The following is a 20,624-nucleotide window of genomic DNA, read 5'->3' as shown; positions in this document are numbered from 1 at the left end:
TAATTATTTCGTTCTCTTTTATACTTGTGTTCTGGCAATGGCATTGAACAATTCTGAACTCAAACCTGGATGCAAACAACAAAGAATTTTAAGCCTCCTGCTGAAGATATCAACTGAATCATCCATCTCGTCTTCTCTGGGCATTTCCACCATCACAGAGATAAATGTTCAGTCAGTTCATTTGGCACATGATTTTATTGACAGAATAGACTAGTTAGTGCAAAGACCAATGGCAACGTCTCAGCTGCTGTGCTGAAGACTTGGTCCAGAACTGACATTCTTCAGGGAGTCAAAGCCCTCTTGTATGAAATTTGTCATTATATTATAACAAAGACACTGTTTAGGTGAACTTTCACGCAAAGATGATGATATCACTTTGGAATGTGTACCAGGATTCTATCCAGTTCATTAACTCTTCAAAAAGCCAAGAAAGGTCAGAGACCAGAACAAAACAAAAATTGCCAGTCTGTGCATAAATAGCGCAGTTACTTCCTCCTCTCTAATCAGAGCAGTATTAAATTGCGGCACAGACTTCTTAAATTCTGTTTGTTCTTTTTCTGATTAGATGTGGGAGGCAGTGCAGCTTCTGAATAGCTAAGGAGGAACTATTTTTTTGTGAATCTTTCTCATGAGGGAAGTGGAAGGCATATGTGACTCGACCCCTGCATCTCAGTTTCAGCTTGGCATTAGACCAGGTGTAATAGGATGTGGAACTGTTCTCAGCTATTAATAGCAAATTATAGCACAGAGACAATTACATTAACCACTAAAATATAGGAAGTATTAAAGTACCCATTAATCTGAAGTCAATTGAAAACTACATTGAATAAAACTTCTGTTCTCTGCAAAACAAAATCTTCCTTATTCCAGTGTCACAAGGACCCTAGTAATTATCAAGTTCAAGTTTATTGTCATCTGACGGTACATATAAACCAAAGGAAATAATGTTCCTCCAGACCACAGTGCATCTACAGGACATATATCACACAGATTATATAAAACACAAATTACCACAAATAAGTTATTAAAATATAATTCCAAAGTGCATGAAGTATGCAGCACAGGTAAACAGTACAGTAAACATCTCACTGTCCTAATGACAAGACCTCAGTGGTGGCAGGATATTCATTAGTCTCAAAGTTTGAGGGAAGAAGCTGTTACCCAGTCTGTCAGTCCTAGTCCTGTTGCTCCTGTACCTCCTTCCTGATGTTAGTGGGTCAAAGAGATTGTGGTAGGGATCCTCAACAATGCTTCACATACAACGTTCCCAGTAAATGTCACAAATAGAGGGGAGGAATACCCGAGTGATCAGGAAGAAGGTACAGGAACCTCAGGACTCACACCACCAGGTTCAGGAACAGTTATTACCCCTCAATCATCAGGCTCTTAGAACCAATGGGGATAACTTCACTCATCCCAACACTGAACTCACTTTACCAAACACTGAACTGAACTATGGACTCAGTTTATCAAATCTTAATCTTCAGGCTGTTGAACCAAAGGGGATAACTTCATTCAACTTCACTTGCCCCATCATTGAAATGATTCCACAACCAATTGACACACTTTCAAGGACTCTTCATCTCATGTTCTCAATACTTATTGCTTATTTATTTATGATTATTTCTTCTTTTTGTATTTGCACATTTTGTTGTCTTCTGCTTTCTGGTTTGCACCCTAGTTGGGAGATTTTCATTAATTCTGTTATGGTTATTATTCTAGAAATTTATTGAGTATGCCCACAAGAAAATGAATCTCAGAGTTGTATACGATGATATATATGTTCTTTGATAATAAACTTACTTTGAAGTTTGATCCTCTCGACAGTTTTTAGTATCTTCTGTAGGGGCTTGCGGTTCGGTGCCTTGCAACTTCATTATCTGATTAATATAGCCTTGTTTTGCAAACTTTTAAACACTTTTTCACAAAGTTCTGATTTCTAACATGTAACTCTTCAACCCTTCAATTTTCTCAGTAAATCCCTTTTCACCAACTATTAGAGTAGCTTCTATGCAATTTTGTTCTTTCAATGCCAGGCTTGAGACCTATAATCAATGTAGTTTCAGACTATAACTTGAAATATTCATAACTAGCTTTCACTGATATTTTGAAAAATAGATTGCGATTACTTTAGAACAAAGTAGTTTATAAGGTTTGTCAGTTGATGGTTGATAGCAATATAAATTTCAAACCATCTGTTTGATTTAGGGCAGATGAAAAATTACAGCATTATTGACTTCCACCATTCCCAGGCACTAAATAGCATTCTAACTCTAGTATCCTGAACGATTACATGTTATGGGTTCTATTGCAAATTCTTGCACATAGTGATGGCGTGTTTATTCTATGCTCTGACATCTCCATGACTTCCTATCTGTTTGCTCACAGAAATGAATGTGAGGAAGCGGGGGGTGGTCTTAATGTTTAGCACATTTGCTTTACAGTACCACCCAGCAATCAATAATTGGACTGAATTCCTATTTCTGACTTTGTATGCTCTCCCCCTGACCATGTGAGTTTCCTCCAGGTGCTCTAGTTCCCTCCCACATGCCAAAGACGTACCGGTTAGGATTAGTAAGTTGTGGGCATGCTATGTTGGTGCTGGAAGTGTGGTGACACCATATCCAGCACAATCTTTGCTGATTTGATTTGACACAAACAACACATTTCTCTATATGTTTCGATGTACATGTGACAAATAAAGCTAATCTTTAAGGAATATAGATGTCACTGGCAATATCAACAGATATTGTGCATCTCTAATTGCCCCTGTACTGAGAGAGTCGTTCACTTTGGTCGGCGTGAGGTCACATGAAGGTCAGATGACAGATATCCCTCTCTGCCTAACTAAATAGATTACTCACAAAAATCCAGTAATTTCATGGTTGTCATAATCAAGAGCAACATTTCCACCTTCAATTACCAGCTTGCATTTCAATTCCCCCATGGAATTGGAACTCAATGTCTCTGGATAAAATAATCATAACTCTGGCTGCTTGTTCACTAACTCAACCAATACAGGCTGTGGGCTGAAGACAACCTGTTCTGGGGTTGGCGGATTGTGTATGTGGGTAGGTAGGAGGGAGGAACGAGGCTTATTTTGATGCTGTTCTCTTGCTTGTAGATAGATAGATAGATATACTTTATTGATCCCGAGGGAAATTGGGTTTCGTTACAGCTGCACCAAGCAAGAATAGAGCATAAGTATAGCAATACAAAAACCACAAACAATCAGACAACAAAATGCAAACTATGCCACATGGAAATAAGTCCAGGACCAGCCTATTGGCTCAGGGTGTCTGTCCCTCTACGGGAGGAGCTGCAAAGTTCGATGGCCACAGGCAGGAACAACCTCCCGTGACGCCCGGTGTTGTATCTCGGTGGAATATGGCCGGGGTCCAACAGCAGTGTTCTGTGTTGTTCTGCTGAGCATTGTGAGCATGCTATATTGGCGCCAGAATAGGTGTGTTGGCTGTAAACGTAAATGACACATTTCACTATTTCAATGTTTGTGTGAAGAATAAATGAGTCTGAACCTGAATCTGAATTGTCACAGGGCAAGCTAATGCAGACCATAGCCACTGCATTCAGAAGCAGACCTTTCTCGAGCAAGAGCTCCACCTCTTTGTCCATCATGGACATATTTAGTCATGACAAGCAAAAGAGTGCAGCCTTTTGGCAGCCACTGTGGCATGGCTGTCGCCCTGGAAAGCCTGGAATATCAAGGCCAAAGTCCAGCACTACCAGATTCAATGTTCCAAATTACGTTAGGAACATTTAAGGGACTTTTATATAGGCACATGAATGTGAAGAAAATAGAAGGATATGGACATTATGTTAGAGAAGGGATTAATTAACCATTTGACTACTGATTTAATTAGTTCAGCACAATATGTGGGCTGAAGAGCCTGTTCCTGTGCTGACTGTTCTACGTTTTGTGTTCTATTATTGAACGAGCAGCTATCCTTGTGAGAACTTCAGGAAGCAGCACCTTCACTTCATCCACTTGCTTGCTTCCGTCAGAGGAGATTTACTAGGATGCATCCTTGGATGGAACATTTCAGTTATGAGAAGAGACTGGACAGGCTGTGTTTGTTTTACTTGGAGTGCAGGCAGCTAAGGGGAGAGCTGATAGACATATGCAGAATTATAAGGGGAACAGAAAAGTTGGATCTTGGGAATCTTTACACTATAACCGCAATGTCTCCCAATGCTGAAGTGTCTGATACAGCACTGGTATTGCCAGCTCGAAGAAAGCTACAGACCACCATTGAGGACATCCACACGAGGCAGGAAGGAAGCAGCATCCATCATCAGGGACCCTTCCATCCAGGTTGTACTCTCATCTCGCTGCAACCATCAGGAAGAAGGTACAGGAGCCCCAGGACCAACACCACCGGCTTCAGGAACAGCTATTACTCCTGAACCATCAGCCTCTTGAACCAGTGGGGATAACCTCACTTAACTTCACTTACCTCAACACTGAACAATTCCCACAAACTATGGACTCTCTTTCAAGGTCTCTTAATCTTATGTTTTTGAAACAGTGCCTATAAAAAAGTATTCACCCCTCCCCTTAGGAGTGTTTATATTTTATTGTTTCACAGCATTAAATCACAGTGGACTTAATTTGGCTTTTTTTTGACACTGATCAACAGAAAAAGACTCCTTTGTGTCAAAGTGAAAACAGATCTCTACAAAGTGATCTAAATTAATTACAAATATAAAATACAAAATAATTGATTGCATAAGTATTCACCCCACACCAAGCCATCACTGGTGCAGTCAACTGGTTTTAGAAGTCACATAATTAGTTAAATGGAGATCACCGTGTGCAGTCAAGGTATTTCAATTGATTGTAGTAAAAACACAACTGTATCTGGAAGGTCCAACTGCTGGTGAGTCAATATCTTGGCAAAAACTACACCATGAAGACAACAAAAAACACTCCAAGCAACTTCACGAAAAGGTTATTGAAAAGCACAAGTCAGGAGATAGATACAGGAAAATTTCCAAATCACTGAATATCCCTTGGAGTACAGTTAAGTCAGTTATCAAGAAATGGAAACAATATGGCACAGCTGTAAATCTGCCCAGAGAAGGCTGTCCTTAAAACTGAGTCACCGTGCAAGAAGGAGACCAGTGAGGGAGGCCTCCAAAAGACCTCTGACATCTCTGGAGGAGTTACAAGCTTCAGTGGTTGAGATGGGAGAGATTGTGCATACGACTGTTGCCCGGGTGCTTCACCAGTTGCAGCTTTTTGGCAGAGTGGCAAAGGGAAAGCCACTGTTGAAAAAACTCACATGACATCTCGGCTGGAGTTTGCCAGAGGGCATGTGGGAGATTCTGAAGTCCGCTGGAAGAAGGTTCTATTGTCTGATGAAACCAAAATTGAGCCTTTTGGCTGTCAGACTAAACACTACACATTATCAAAAACACACCATCCCTACTGTGAAGCATGATGGTGGGTGCATCATACTGTGGGGATGCTTCACTGCAGCAGGGTTTGGCAGGCTTGTGAAGGTAGAAGGAAAAATGAATGCAGTAAAATAAAGGGAAATCCTGGAGGGAAAACCTGGCAGTCAACAAGAAAACTGTGACTTGGGATAAGATTTGTTTTCCAGCAAGACAATGACCCCAAGCATAAAGCCAAAGCTACACAGGAATGACTTAACAACAACAAAGTTAATGTCCTGGAATGGCCATGTTAAGAGTCCAGAGATCAATCCAATTGAGAATTTGTTCCTGGACTTGAAAAGGACTGTTCACTCACAATCCCCATGCAATTAGACAGAGCTTGATCAGCTTTGTAAAGAAGAATGGGGCAAAATTGCAGTGTCCAGATGTGCAAAGCTAATAGAGACCGATCAAGCCTGTAATTGCTTCCAAAGGTGCATCTGCTAAATACTGACTTGAAGAGGGTGAATAATTATGCAATCAATTATCTTGTGTTTAAGAATTATAATAAATTTCAACCAACTTGTAGAAATTTGTTTTCACTTTGATATGAAAGAGTCTTTTCTGTTGATCAGTGTAAAAAAAGCCAAATTAAATCCACTATGGTTCAATGTTGTAAAACAATAAAACATGAAAATTTCCAAGGGGGGTGCAGGTGAATACTTTTTATCAGCACTGCATTTATTGTTTTTTTTTACTTATTATTGTTTTCTATTTTTTGTATTTACAGTTCGTTATCTTTTGAACATTGGTTGTTTTTTCCATCTTTTGTTATGTGTGGTCTTTTATTGATTCCACTGTGTTTCTTTGTATTTACTGTGAATAACTGCGAGAAAATGCATCTTAGGTGACATATATCTACTTAGATAATAAATTTACTTTGAACTTTGAAGGGCATGTAAATTGTATTGGTATAAGTGAACATTTGATGGTAGTGTGGATTTGGTGGGCTGAAGGTCCTGTTTCTTTGCTGTATGGCTGTAACTATAATTTGCTGAGCAATACATTGGCTGCTTGCGTTGTTTTTGCCTTTTATATTATCGGTATTTCTTTAAAAAAAAACCTTTTACTAACAAAATATTAGTCATGTTCCACAGTCAGAACTGCAAACCTGCTGTACAGCCCCTCCCTGAGTAAGCTCATAATTATATGTTGAGAAGAATTTGTTATAGATATAATTCAACTATGTGCATGTACCAGAGTTTAAAAATATATATATTCAGAGCATGGTAGACTATCCAAGGAAACTACCAGATTATTTTTATTGATAGATAATTATACACTTCATTCTGCTCTTGAGTAAATCTTCATGAAAATATATACATAACCTGCCACAACAACAAGTCTACTTTGATATTGAGATATATCCTAAGATGCGCTAGGACGCATCATCAGTGATGTTACCTGGGGTCACTGGGTGTTTCAGGTCTTTCAATACCAGACAATCTTGCCCAGGCTACCCAGCCAGGTTTGATCAGGCTCTGGCTTATGTCCCAGCAGCATTCGTCCATGGTCACACTTGCTGATCCATAGCCATCTGGAGGCTCGCTCAAAAGTCTCTGTGACAGTCCTGGTGGCTGTTTTCTTTGCAGCCCCCGTAATGCCAAGGAGACAGTAGGTTCTGCACAGTGAGCATTTAGCAAAACCTCTTCACTGCATCTCTAATTTTCTGAATTAGTTAACACTCTGGTGTCAATTTGTTATCTTGCCCCAAAGCTTGTTAACTCCTCATTCTAATGCCAACCTATGTACTTTTGCTTCCAATTCTTCAAGTTCTAGTGTATTGTCATCTACTGTATATGTATACAACCTATTAAAACAATCTTCCTGCAGACCACAGTGCACCCACAATACAGAAAACAAAATATTACCATAAATAAATTAATAAAATATAATTCAAAGTGCCAGTGAAGCGTGCAGCACAAGTAAACAGTAAACAGCTCTCTGTACTAGTGACAAGACCTCATTCAGCAACATTTAAAAATTCTTCCTCTGCCAGTCCTATAGTTCTTTCTGATACCTGCTCAAATCCAGATACCTTGGACATCCATGACTTTATTGGTCCACTGTTAGCTACAGTGCTTTCAGCTGGCAAGACTCTCGGCTCTGAAATTCCCCCCACATATCTCTTTGTGTTTCCTCAAAGTTCCCAATAAAAGTGCTTGTTGATTAATACCTCTTTTGACTTTGTAACAACTTTTGCTTGATAATGTTCCTATAAAACAATTTGGATGGTTTACTAAAATTAAAACATTATACTGTATATAATCATCTATGGGGAATGAGAAGTGACAATTGTATGAATATGCCACTTGCATGAGAATTATTCGGATAAAATGCTGTGTATCACCCACTAGTGTTGTATGTATAAACTTTTAAATATGTTGCCGAATTATTTGTTATTTCTTGATCCTTTTAAATATTGACATTTAGATTGCAATTATATATATTAAAATTAAATAGAAATAATGTTAAATATTACTTTACATCAAAAATAAATTAAAAGAATGACTGTTCATGCCGTCGCACGAAGTCCAAGTCTTCAAACAGGATGTTGCTGATACTTGGTTTACAACTGCATTGCCCTTATGTCTACACGTAAGTGTATAAACTAAAACATTCTTTTCATGTTCATTTTGAAATAACACTTGAAATAAATTTCACTGTTTGATCTTGTTTTTCTCATTTGTTTTCAAGTTCAAGTTTATTGTAATAGGCATACATACCCAGGGCATAAATGCCATGAAATTAGCCTTCTGCAACAGCAGAGCAGTGCAATACAAGCATAAATTACATAAATTTCAATACACATATATTATACTTGCTCGCTAAAGTAAACTGAAATTAACAGAACATTAGTGCAAGGCCATCGTCAAGGACCCCCACCATCCAGGCCATGCTCTCTTCATGCTGCTACCATCAGGAAGAAGGTACAGGAGCCTCAGGACCCATACCACCAGGTTCAGGAACAGTTATTTCTCCTCAATCATTAGGCTCTTGGAACCAATGGGGATAACTTCACTCATCCCAACACTGAACTGAACTATGGACTCACTTTCAAGGACCCTTCATCTTAAGTTCTCAATATTTATAGCTAATTTATTTATATATTTTTTGTATTTGCATAGTTTGCTGCCTTTTGCACATTGGTTGTTTATCCGTCTCGCTGCGTGAGGTCTTCCACTGATTCTATTCTGTTTCTTTGTACTTATTTTGAATGCCTGCAAGAAAATGAATCTCAGGGTTGTACATGGTGACATATTTGTACTTTGTTAATAAATTTACAGTACTTTGTATTTGTGGGAAATATAGTCCAATGTAGAATTAGAGTATTTGAGGTGGATTGAAGAACCTGATGGCAGTGGGGAAGAAGCTATTGTTGATCCTTGAGGTGTGGGTCTTCAGGCTGCTATGTCTGTACTTTTTTACCAGTTACATGAAAAATATGGATGCATGAGTACTGGATAAATGAGAGTTTAGTGATCATACTACTGATGTTTAGATGATAAGGAAAGAAAAAAAGGGTTATTGAGCATGGAAACAGATGTATTTTCTATTCTCTGGATTAAGCTGCTTAGTTACATCTTTAAAGGACAGAGATCTCACTTATCCCCTACTGCTTGTCAACTATTGAACCACCACATTGATCTGACTTTAAGTTGGCATAATAGTCTGGGTAAGTATATTCTTAATATCCTGAGTGGTGACGCCCTGTTTAGGTAAACACAGGAGACGAAACTGATTCACCCAGTGGAAACTCACACAGTCGCCAACAGGAGGTACAGACTCCACAAAGAAAACATCTGAGATGGGTTTGAACTCAGGTCACAGGAGCTGTGCATATAAAGCTGAGTACTCAACTACATTTGCCTTTATAATTATTAATTGGAGATTACCTCATGAAAGCTTTTTTAATATGTCTGTTCATGCCAACTTTTCCTGTCTTTGATATTAAATGAAATAAACAGCATAGGGACACCACAGTAGCGTAGCTATTAGCACGGCACTAATATAGTTCAGGACATTGGAGTTCAGAATTCAATCCTGATGGTCTCTGCAAGATGTTTGTATGGTCTTCCCTTGAGTGTGTGGGTTTCCTCCCACATTCAAAAGACATATCTGTTAGTGGTCAATTGTCCTGTGATTAGGCTAGGGTTAAATAGGTGGGTTGTGGGTTGCTGTTTATGTATGTAATATACATTCACAAAACTAATGTAAACAAGCTAGATATCATATATTCTTTAGTAACAATTGCACCATAAATTCATTCTTTATTTAAAGATCTTGCCTTTGCCCTCTGTGTCACATCTTTTGAAATTGCTTCTATAGGTCTGGTCCATGCTGTCACTATTACTACTGAAGACCTAGCTCTATATATGATGGGGCTACCAACTGGATGTACACTCGGTAGCCACTTAATGAGGAACACCTGCACACCTGCTTGTTAATGCAAATATCTAATCAGCCAATCATGTGGCAGCAAATCAATACATAAAAACTTGCAGACATGGTCAAGAGGTTCAGCTGTTGTTCAAACGAAACATCAGAATGGGGAAGAAATGTGATCTAAGTGACTTTGACCGTGGAATGATTGCTGGTTATAGATGGGTGTAGTTTGAATATCTCAGAAACTACTGATCTCCTGGGATTTTCATGCACACCAGTCTCTAGAGTTTACAGAGAAAGGTGTGAAAAACAAAAAGATCCAGTGAGAGGCAGTTCTGTGGGTGAGAACACCTTATCCATGAGAGAGATCAGAGGAGAATGGCCAGACTGGTTCAATCTGACAGGAAGACAACAGCAGTTCAAGTAACCATGCGTTACAACAATGGTATGCAGAAGAGCATCTCTGAACACACAACACGTCAAAACTTGAAGTGATAGGCTACAGCATCAGAAGACCACAAAAATATTCTCAGTGGCCACTTTTTAGATACAGAAGATATCTCAGTGGCTACTGACTGTATTCTGTATCTCCTGGAATTAATACCAGATGTCATTTGGCACCTCCCAATGGTGTCCCTTGAAAACAGCAATAGGGAATTGTGACACTTCTCTGTTGGCCTATTTAAAAACAAACATCATACTTTTTGCATTTATTTTTCTTTACTTTTTTGAAGAAAGTGCTGATGCTATCTGCCCTCTTGATTCCACCTTCTCTTGTAGCTCAACTTCATGCGTGGGTGGCGGAAATAAGTAAATTAAAAAACAGCTTTAATATCTTTTATAGAAATTGCAGTTACTGTCGTTCGTGCAAACAGTTGTCAACATATTCAGCCATCAACGCAGGTCCATGGTTCCTAAAAATACATTGCATTAAATTAGGATTGAATATAATTAAAATACTTTCTCTCAATTTGTTAAATTCATTGTGAATTAATATTATTTTGCTAAATGGATTATTTGGTATAATTTTTTGCCTATCAGTATAGGTCCTTATTGCTAAAGCCAATGTTAAAGTGTATTTTTAATATTATTTTGATAGTTTATGTCAAATGTAAAACTGAAGTATACCATTAATTTGGTATGTTATGAAAAATTTTAATTTTTTTTCCCCTTAATTGCACAGTAACTGCTTATTCCAGTTCCAAAATGTAGGTCACCCTCAGAGTGCAGAAGCAACACCTTCTATTCTGTCTACATAGCCTCAAATCTGATGGCATGAGCATCAATTTCTTCTTCCAGTTAAAAAAACATCCTTCTCCTTACCTCTTCTTCAATTGCCTTCTCTGGCCTCTTAACCTCTTCTCCACACCTACCTATCTCCTCCCCCTGGTAACCCTCCTCCCTCCCTGTCTTCCATGGTCCACTCTCCTCCTATGAGATCCCTCCCTTTTCAGCCCTCTACCTTTCCCACCCACCTGGCTTCACCTGTCACCTGCTCAGGAATATGTACATATACTTGACATGATATGTAATCCACAAAAGAACTGTTAGAAGGAACGAATAAAGTGATGTTTTTGAAAATACCATAATTCTTGTCCTCCTTGATTCAATAAGACCAGCAATCTTAAATTGAAGGAGACCACAGAGGAGAGCTGACTTGAAAGGCACAAGAGACACTGGGGTCTATTGAGATAAAATGCAAGGACAATTCTTAGAGGTCATTGAACTCAGTATCAGAATCAGACTTACTATCACTGGCATATGTCATGAAATTTGTTGTTTTGTGGCAGCAGTACATTGTAATACTCATAATAAAGAATCAAAATTACAATAAGAACTATATATAGTAAGTTAGTAGAGTAAGTTAGTCTTGCTCTCTAATTAATATATATACGTAAAGAGAGAGAGATTAAATTAAAATCAATCTACAGGCCATCACACTCAGGAACTTAGGCTGTATTATTTTTTTTTGTAACTGTTTTTCTGCTCTCATAATCATACAGTACATGCTATATGTGTAGTTTCTTTTGACTGTATTCATGTGTATAGTTGAATGACAGTTAAACTTGAACGAAGTTCAAGTGGCCAGTGAGTGCATGTTCATGGTGCTGTAGCCCATCCACTTCAAGGTTCAACATGTGCATTCAGAGATGCTCTTTTGCACACCACTGTTGTAACGTGTGGTTATTTGAGTTATTGCTGCCTTCCTGTCAGCTTGGACCAATCTAGCCATTCTGCTCTGACCTTTCTCATTAACAAAGTGCTTTTGTCCACAAAACTGCCACTCACTAGATTTTTTTTTGTTTTCACACCCTTCTCCGTAAATTGACTGTTGTGCGTGAAAATCCCAGGAAATCAACATTTTCTGAGATACTCAAACCACCCTGTCTCACACTAGCAATCATTCTATGGTCTAAGTCACTTAGATCACATTTCTTCCCCATTCTGATGTTTGGCCTGAACAACAACAACTGAACCTCTTGACCATGTCTGCATGTTTTTATGCATCGAGTTATTACCACATGATTGGCTGATTAGTTATTTGCAATAACAAACAGGTGTGCTTAATAAAGTGGCCACTGAGTGTATGTAATTAAGCAAATTAATTTAGCAGCACCAGGTCTCCTGTTTCTTTTCCAATTTTTTTTCCTCATCTGATTGTAAAGACTGGTATTGAAAACAAAACTCACTTTTGCAATGCCCATGAAGAAAATGGGCATTGTGCTAAAATGTCACCTCTATTCCTGCTACCATAGATGCTGCTTACCTGCTGAGTGATTCCAGCATTTTCTATTCATGAGTCTGTTATTGTTTTGGATTTTCAGTACTTTCAGGGTTTTCTTTGCTCCAATTACCAAGAAGCTGTATATTGTGTACAGCCAGTTTCCCTCGTGTTTGTAGTATATTTAGGCCAGTGGTTCCCAACCTTGGGTTCATAGACCCCCTTGGTTAATGGTAGGGGTCCATAGGTTTAAAAAGGTGGGAACCTCTGATTTAGACTACAAGACATAGGAGGAGGTTTGGTCTTTTTTTTAAATATGGTTCTTTAGCGTTCCTTGTTTTGTGACTGCCTGTTAAGCAAACAAATCTCAAAGTTGTGTAACTTATACATTCGTTGATAATAAATGCACTTTGAATCTTTGAAATTCACTTTGCAGCTTTGTTCTGCCACCCTGTGAATGGCAACTTTTTAAATATAAGAATTTCTGACTCTGGACCCTTTCAGACACTTAGTTTCTGTCAGTTACTACCTTCCTCCTCTCCTTCTAATGCCTATCTCTGTGTTTTTCCAATTCACTCTATCAAGGCTTTCATAATTTTATACATTACCTCCCCTTCCGTTTTGTCTGGACTGAAGAAAACATTCCCAGGCCTCATATTATTTCCTCAGGCCTGAAAGTTTCCAGTACTACCAACATCCTCATATATCTCCTTTGCTGCTTCTCTAGTACAATCACATCTTTCCTGCAAAGTGGTCAGTGAATAATGCCCAGTCCTTGCTCTGTGGTCTAACTAATGTTGAATATCAAAGTCAAATTAATTTACTTAATGTCATCACCCACACTGGGGTATAGGCCGCCGGCAGTAGCTTGCCCAAGTCCATAAGATATAGGAGCAGAATCAGACCATTTGCCCATCGTGTCTGCTCCACAATTTCATCAAGCTGATTCATTTATCGTCTCAGCCCCAATCTCCTGCCTTGCCTGTATCCCTTCATGCCTTGACCAATCAAGAATCTATAAACCTCTGCCTTAAATATACATAAAGATTTGGCCTTCACAGAATCCCTTTTGCAATGAATTCCACAGATTCACCACTCTCTGGCTAAAGAAATCGCTCCTCATCTCCATTTTAAAACGATGCTCCTCTCTTCTGAGGCTGTGTTCTTTGGTCTTAGACTCTCCCACCATAGGAAACATCCTCTCCACATCCACTCTGTCAAGGCCTTTTACTATTCGAAAGGTTTAATTTAAGTTATCTCTCAATCTTCTGAATTCTAGAGAATACGGGCCTAGAGCAGTCAAATGCTCTTCATATGACAAGCCGGTCAATCTTAAAATCATTTTCATGAACCTCATTTGAACACTCTCCAGTTTCAGCACATCCTTTCTAAGGGGCCTAAAACTACTCACAAGTGAGGCCCCACCAGTGCTTTATAAAGTCTCAACATTACATCCTAGCTTTTATATTCTAGTCCTATTGAAATGAATGCTAACATTGATTTGCCTTCCTCACCATAGACCCAAGCTGCAGAGAATCCTCTGTTCTGGGCCAGTCTTTCACATTGTCTTCACGTGCAGCCCACCTTCTTGGTATATCCTACCTCTCCCAGGGATGAGGTCTTTTGAATTTCTGTTGGTGTTTCTGTAGTTCTGAATTTTTACGGGATGGAGTTGCTAGCCCCATGCTCAACCCTCCTCCTTTTGTAGCTGAGCTTGAGACCGTACGGGCGGAGTTGTCAAAGTCAAAGTAAATTTATTATCAAAGGACGTATATGTCACCGTATACTACTCTGAGATTCATCTTCTTGCAGACATTCACAGGAAAATGAAGAAATAAAATAGTTTTGCCTAACATTTCTGTTTTTATATTCTACTTCTCAACTAATAATAAAGATCGTTTTTCTCATCCTTTTTAACCATCTTGTTTGCTATCCTGTTACCTGTATGGATCTGCGGATGTCCACTTCAAGGCCCCTTTTTTCTATTACATCTCTCAATATCTTGACATTAGTTGCGTATTCTCTTGTTTTGTTGCATCTCACAACATGTGTGATCTTGCACTCATTTGTATTGAATTCTATTTACTATTTTTCTGTCCAACTTATCAGACTCTCCACATCATTCTAAAGCTTTCAGCTTCACTGGAAACCATACAGCCCTACTGTCCGAAGGGTCAAATGGAAAAAAAGGTCCTCCAGTGATTTACACCACCATAAAAATTATTCTTTTAATCAGTTTCGGCACCATGGTAGTGTAGTAGTTAGCACAAAGTTACGGTAGCTTGTGGCGTTTGGAGTTCGTTTCTGACGTCAGCTATAAGGATTCTGTACATGCTCCCTGTAGAATATGTGGGTTTTCTCTGCGTCTATGGTTTCCTCCCACAGTCCAAAGATGTACTGGTTTTTAGGTTAATTGATCATTGTAAATTGTCCCGTGATTACATTAGGACTAAATCGCTGGACAATGTGGTTCGGAGGGACAGAAGGGCCTTTTCCGTGCTATATCTCTAAAAAAATAAATCATTCAGTGTGATATTTACAATTCAAAGATTCAAGAATGTTCAATGACATTTCCTGTACTCAAGTGTAAAGAAGAGTGAAATAATTGTTACTCTGCATCCAATGCAGCACAAAAGAAGAGCACATTAAAATAAAGAATGCAATAGGCATTTATAAAAACAATAAATGTAAATATATAAGAAAGCTTATATACATAGATTGATTGTATCTCAGTAAAGTGACACAATGCACAGGAGTGCCTTTACATGGGGTGACTCTGACAGGAAATGATAAAGTAGTGGTGATTGGGGGTGTGGAGGGGTGGGTTAGTGGGTGGAGGTGTTGATCAGCCTTACTGCTTGGAGAAAGTAACTGTTTTTGAGTCTGGTGATCCTGGCGTGAATGCTGTGTACCCTTGTCCCTTATAGGAATGGGACAAACAATCCATGAGGAGGGTGAGTGGGATCCTTAATGATGTTACTGACCCTTTTACAAATAGTACAACAAATGCTTTTGGAACAGAAAGATGCTGGCTGAAAAGTCTCACTCAGAACTAAATTTCCCCTAGCCGGGCTTCTCAAGCACAATGACAATGCCGGCATCTAGCTGACAATGTGGAACAGTACCCAGGTACTTCCTGTCCATCAAGAGCCAATTTACGGCTCAATCAATTTACTTTCGATAAAACATTTAAGTGATGGAAGGTGTTGTTGACAGCGTTATCAAGTGTCATTTACTCACTGATAACCTGTTCCTTCATACTCAATTTGGATTTTCCCAGCACCAACGAGTGAGGTAGATATTTAAGTTGTGTTTTCTATTCCCTTCACTAATCTGCTGAGTTACACCTCACAAACTCCCACAGTGCCCAATTTGAAGCACCCCTTAGTTTCTCCCCTACCTCTCACGACCACCTATTTGTTGTACTTATCTCTGGAGTATTGCTGTTTAGCTCTGCCTGTATGCAGGTAGGAGGAGGACTGCCAGATGATCAGATTTCCTGTAATGTGGTCTGGGAATGGTACAGGGGGCATTCCTTATGCCCACAAGAAAATGAATATCAGAGTAGTATATGGTGACATACTTTGATAAATTTACTTTGAACTATGAACATCTTTAAAGAACAGATGTCTCATATATCCCCAACTGTTTGTTAAGCTAGTGATCTGTCACTTTCATCTGACTTTAAATTGGTTTAACAATCTGGATAAGTATAATCTTAATATCTTGAGTGGTGACACTGTTTTTGTATCAGATACATCTGGACTTCTCTCCCGAAGGTATAACAGAGATGAGGAGGAATTTCTTTAATCAGAGAATGTTAAATCTGTGGAATTCATTGTCATAGATGATTATACAGGCTAAACCATTAGGTATATTTAAAGCAGAGTTTGATAGGTTCTTGATAAGTAAGGGTGTCAAAAGTTATGGAGAGGAGGCAGGAGAATGAGGCTGAGAGAGAAAACAAATCAGCCATGATCGAATAGCAGAGTAGACTCAATGGCTAAATGGCTTAATTCTGCTCCTATGCCTTATAATCTTATGGAATCCTTGATTATGCAAATCTATGGCCGATGCTGGAAATAAAAAGATCAAAATGGTGTCAAAATTTTGTTCCTGTACGTTCAGATAATTTGCATATAAAAATAAAGCTTTAATTAAATAAGTACATAATTATAATTGATAAATGTACAGTAGTTAACAGAAAAATGTTGTAAAAGTTCTTGCTTATCATTAAAGATAAAACTGTAGAAAATGAAATAAAATTCAGAAAGTGATGCTGTAGATGCTCGGTTGAACATACCCAGACATTTTCACACTTGCACTAAATGTTTGCAATTTCTAAAATGGACCTGCCCTGATAAACAAAAACCCTTTTATATTTTACCAAGAAATTGGTTAACAAAAAATTGATTTGAAAAAAAAGTGAGCCTGTGACCTTTTTCCACTACCGTTTACCAGTTTCATAGAGGACGTGTGGGGGCGAGGTGTCTGAATTGAAAAGAAATAACACATCTGTAAAAGTTTTAATTTAGCCTTAAGATAAACATTTGTCCTCTTCACCACCCGATACAAACACCTGATGATCTGGCATGTTATGATGAGGTTCCTAACTCCACAGTACTTAAGCACCTGTATTTAGCATCTGGTTGGTGTATTTTTGTACAATGAATTATCTTTTGTTGTAGTTTAATGGGAAGTTAATAGATTTGTTTGAAATTTAAAATACAGCTGGGAAACATGATGATGAACACAAATTTGTGATTCCGACTCTGTACTGAATTGTCAACGATGATGGGCTTCTTCTGTCCTTTCTTTGAAAATGTGATTGTTCCAGTGGAGAGCTACTTCTCAACTACTTTCAGCAAACCAGCCAAATAACATGCACCTCTATATTTATATCTGGCTTTCATCTAGCCTCTAATTTCCCTCAATTCTTCTTCCAGAAATTTCACAAAATAGTTTTCAAACTTGGGGCTTTCTTCAGATGTTCTGAAGCCAAAGCAGGTTTAATATCACTGGATTATGCCATAGAATTTGTTGTTTTGTTGCAGCAGTACTTCACAATACATAATAAAAATCTATAAATTACAATAAGAAATAAGTAAATGATTATATCAAGTAGGTAGTGCAAAACAAGAGATAAAAAAAGTGAGGTAATGTTCATGAGTCCATTTAGAAATCTGATGATGGAGGGGCAGAATTTGTTCCTGAATGATTGTATGCGAACAGTTCTCAACACAGTGAATCATTTGTTCTGTAATGAGTTTATTATCATCATTATCATTATGTGCCGTGTCGTATAACGTAGGCGATCGTGGTCCCATGACCATGATTATTCATGGCAAATTTTTCTACAGAAGTGATTTACCATTGCTTTCTAGGCAGTGTCTTTACACAATGGGTGACCCCGGCCTTGTCAATACTCTTCAGTGACTGTCTGCCTAGTATCAGTGTTGCATAACCAGGACTTGTGATATGCACCAGCTGCTCATACGACCATCCACCACCTGCTCCCATGGCTTCACAAGAACCTGATCAAGGAGCTAAGCAGGTGCTACACCTTGTCCAAGGGTGACCTGCAGGCTAGTGAAGGGAAGGAGTGCCTTCCATCTCCCTACCACCCAAGTTAAGAATAATTAAAGAGTTTAACTATCCTAAAAAAAATAAAAAAGAATAATTTTGATTAATGCAATTTTATATTGTTGGTGTTCCAGCTTAACTTTTGTTTTATATTAACTAACATACAACAATGCCTACACCTTTTCTATGTTCCTAACCTTTTTAGTAACATTTGGTTATATATATATATAGCTATTTCAACTTCCAGAAAGAGAATTTTGTCTTGGCCTTCAAAGCTTCCCGTGGTGAAGAAACCTCAATAAATTCTACAGACTTGTTGTGCAGTAATATGTATTAGATTATATGCAGCTTCAGGGAAGTTGCTCTCTGCAAGAAATTGCAGCTGTACAATAAATATTTGTTTAATAGACCCAGTAAAACTGATTAAAAGGAAATTTGTACTGAAAATTCAAACTAAAATATCACTATTCAGAAGACTTTAGGTCATATTTATTGTCGTTATTCTTCTTCTGAAGCAATTATTTGGAACTGACAGTGACTTAGTTCCACCCCATTTTTGTGGGTTCTGAGGTGGCTGAGGAGCCCGGTGTGAGAGCATCATGATAGGGCGGGAGGCGACTAAAAGACAAACTGGTTTATGAACTGCTATGCTCCTTCTGTTGGTCACATAGGTTATGAAGCATAATCTAATACCTGCCTAAATACTCCTCTGCATTTTGAGAAGTCATGGGGCAGAAGTACACAGTGATCCGTCAGGGTGTTGCTCTTCACCATGAAAGGTTTTTACACATTCTTGTATCACTTTTCACTGCCTGTCCAGTAATAGAATCATACAGCGTGGAAATAGACCATTCAGCTCAGCTCATCCATGCTGACCAGTTGGTACCCTTCACACACAAAATGCTGGAGGAGCTCAGCAGCTCAGGCAACATCTCTGGAAAGAAATAAATGTTCAACATTTTGGGCCGAGACCCTTCACCAGGACTGGAAAGGAAGGGGAAGATGCCAGAATAACAAAGTGGGGCAGAGGAAGGAGGACAAGTTGGAAGGTGACAGATGAAGCCAGGTGGGTGGGGGAAGGGGGATGAAGTAAGAAGCTGGGAGGTGATAGTAGGGGTTCCCAACCTTTTTTAAGCCATGGACCAAATACCTGTCTAGAGTCCTGAAGAGGGTCACAGCCCAAAAGTCAACTGTCCGTTCATTTCCGTAGATAATGAGTTCCTCCAGTATTTTGTGTGTGTTGCTCTGGATTTCCAGCATCTGCAGAATCTCAAACACAAGAAGATCTGCAGATGCTGGAAATCCAAAGCAACATGCACAAAACACTGGAGGAACTCAGCATCTATGGAAATGAACAGAGAGTTGACTTTTGGGAGGAATTCAGCAGATTAGGCAGCATCCATGGAAAACAGTAAACAGTCGATGTTTCAGGCCGAGACTCTTCTTCAGAATCTGCGGAATTTCCTGTGTTTAAACTCTATCTGCCAAATTTCAGCCCATATCATCAACATGCCAATATACAGTATCTCTTCAGCCTTAATGTAGCTTCCACACTATCAATAACTCCACAAATGTTTGTGCTACCCACAGACCGACTGATTTTGCCTCCTGCATCGGCATTCAAGGATTTCGAGTATATTGCAAATAACAAGGGTCCCAGCACTGACCCTGATAGAGTACTACTAGTCCTAAGCATCCAAATGCAAGCACAACCCTCACCATCATACTTCCTTTCCTGTTGCCAAGCCAGTTGTAGATGTGGTTTGTCAACTTCCCCAGGATCCATTGGACCCTTTTAAACCTTTCAGTAATCTTTTCACTCAATAGAAAAAATATATATTTCAGATCTCTCGTATCGGGTTTGTGAACAACATGGCCTGCTCAGTATAGCTATGTGGTCACCAGGGCCTCAACATTATGGATGTTTTAATGATGGGAATAATGGCATAGGATAGGACTGACTTTGGACATTATTGAAAGGCCTAGATGGGGTCAATGTGCAGTGGTTATCTCCAATAGTGGGAGCATCTAAAAACCAGAGGGTGCTCTCAGAATGGATGGGTGTCCCTTTAGAACAGAGAGAAGGAGGAATTTCTTTAGCTAGAGGGTGGTGAATCTGTGGAATTCTTTGCCACAGATGGCTGCAGAGGCCAAGTCATTGAGTATATTTAAAGCAGAGGTTGATAGGTTCTTGATTAGTAAGGGTGTGAAAGGTCACAGGGAGAAGCAGAAGGCAGAAGAAAGGGGTTCAGAGGGAAAGTAAGTAAGCCATGAAGGAATGGTAAACAGACTCAATGGGCTGAATGGCTTAATTCTTTCTCCATTATCTATGGCCTTATGATAGGTTTGCCTATCTTTCCAGTGTATTTTCAGGATTTTGCAAAGACAATGTTAGTGATATTTGTCCAGTGCCTCATGCTTCCTACTATAAGTAGATCAGGTTTCAGAACTATGCTACAGGGGAGCAATCACTTCT

The 20,624-nt window shown here is 38.9% G+C and overlaps 1 protein-coding gene across 4 annotated transcripts in view; it reads left to right on the top strand.

Moving 5' to 3' along the window:
• The window catches only part of ptpn11b (protein tyrosine phosphatase non-receptor type 11b), a 153,055-nt gene that overhangs the window by 78,644 nt on the left and 53,787 nt on the right, over positions 1 to 20,624 (top strand). The gene's annotated exons all lie outside the window — the stretch shown is intronic.

This window comes from Mobula hypostoma, chromosome 25 (genome assembly GCF_963921235.1).
Source record: "Mobula hypostoma chromosome 25, sMobHyp1.1, whole genome shotgun sequence".
NCBI classification, from domain to species: Eukaryota; Metazoa; Chordata; class Chondrichthyes; order Myliobatiformes; family Myliobatidae; genus Mobula; species Mobula hypostoma.
This window is presented reverse-complemented; position numbering and strand designations above follow the sequence as displayed.